The sequence below is a fragment of the Aotus nancymaae genome, unplaced genomic scaffold (assembly GCF_030222135.1).
Source record: "Aotus nancymaae isolate 86718 unplaced genomic scaffold, 86718_ANA_hifiasm-v0.15.2.pri h1tg000057l, whole genome shotgun sequence".
NCBI lineage: Eukaryota > Metazoa > Chordata > Mammalia > Primates > Aotidae > Aotus > Aotus nancymaae.
Genome location: NW_026988471.1, coordinates 70,426,919 through 70,428,612, shown reverse-complemented (window position 1 = coordinate 70,428,612; position 1,694 = coordinate 70,426,919).

Below are 1,694 nucleotides of genomic sequence, written 5' to 3'. Positions count from 1 at the left end.
TCACAAGAAATGCAAAATAGTATGTTTAGTAGATGCTGGTGTTTGCCCTCATCCAATATTTCTTCTTTAACAGAATTCTGACTTGGTTACATCCTTATCCTCTCGCACACAGGTAAAATTTTCAGATACAGCCCCAAGGTTAGACAAATTCCATCACCCTTGCCAGTGATGGGTTCAGTGATATGGTTCGTAACTACATATGGTTATGTAATTCATGTGTGGACTAAAAGCATGAAGAAAGACTTTTTAGAGACTTCTGTAAATGTTCTTTCCCACATCTAGGTAAGAACTATGAGAAGTCAGCCTCTCTCCTGCCAGAGTTGAACAAGGAAAACAGGTAATTTGGTTGCTACCAGCAACTATCTAACAACTACAGTACAAACAAACAAAAACCCAGAAACCTTAGGATAATGGTGATCCTGGTTGTTAGAGTAGAGACAGAAAAAAAAAAAAACTGTTTTCAATGACATTTTTTAAAAAATTAATTTATTTGCTGGGATTGGTGGCTCACTCCTGTAATCCCAGCACTTTGGGAGGCCATGGCAAGTGGATTGCTTGAGCCCAAGAGTTCAAGACTAGTTTGGGCAATATGGCTAAACCTTGTCTCTACAAAAAAATAGAAAAATTAGCTGGGCATGGTGGTCTGCACTTGTAGTCTCAGCTACTCAGGAGGCTGAGGTGGGAGGATCACTTGAGCCTGGGAGGTCAAGGCTGCAGTGAGCTGTGATGGTGCCACTGCACTCCAGCCTAGGTGACAGAGTGAGACCCTTTCTCAAAAACAAAAAATCATTTATGGAATAACAAGTTGAATTTATCAGTGAACTTTCTAAAATTAAGAAACTTTCCACTAATACAGTTTTTTTGTACATCAAAATGAATTATTTTAATGAATGAAAAACATTAAATCTACAGAAACTAGTCTACAGAAAAAGAAAAGGTGCATTTGACATCATTTAAGGTGGCTTTTACATCAACTCCTCACTTGGAAAACTGGTATTTAAATGTCAAGAATTAAGCCTTTCTCCTGTCTTCCCAGGATCGATGATTTTGAAGAATTTTTAATTTTTTTAAATTTTTTTAATTTATTTTTTGAGACGGAGTTTCGCTCTTGTTACCCAGGCTGGAGTGCAATGGCGCGATCTCGGCTCACCGCAACCTCCGCCTCCTGGGTTCAAGCGATTCTCCTGCCTCAGCCTCCCGAGTAGCTGGGATTACAGGCGCGTGCCACCATGCTCAGCTAATTTTTGTATTTTTAGTAGAGACGGGGTTTCACCTTGTTCACCAGGATGGTCTCAATCTCTTGACCTCGTGATCCACCCGCCTCGGCCTCCCAAAGTGCTGGGATTATAAGCGTGAGCCACCGCGCCCGGCCTTGAATTTTTTATTTTATTACACGTAACATTGCTTTAGCTAAGTAAGTGTATCTTCTCAGTTCCAAGTTTCCTGTAAAGCCTGCTCTCCAGTCCCTCCTGCTTAGGACTCCCTGTGGTTGGGTGAAACAGGGCTCTTTCCCTTGCTCCAGATGAGAGACCAAAGCTGGTTTGGAAGTGGATGGCACTGGGGCCAGGCTGTTCAGGACACAGTTGTCATCATCTGACCTCTTTTATTCCTTTCTTGGGTAAAGATAAAAGTCTCAGGTGTGTGGGTTCCTGGTGGCCTCTGTAGCTTTTCAGCAAGCAGAGATGGTGGTCACT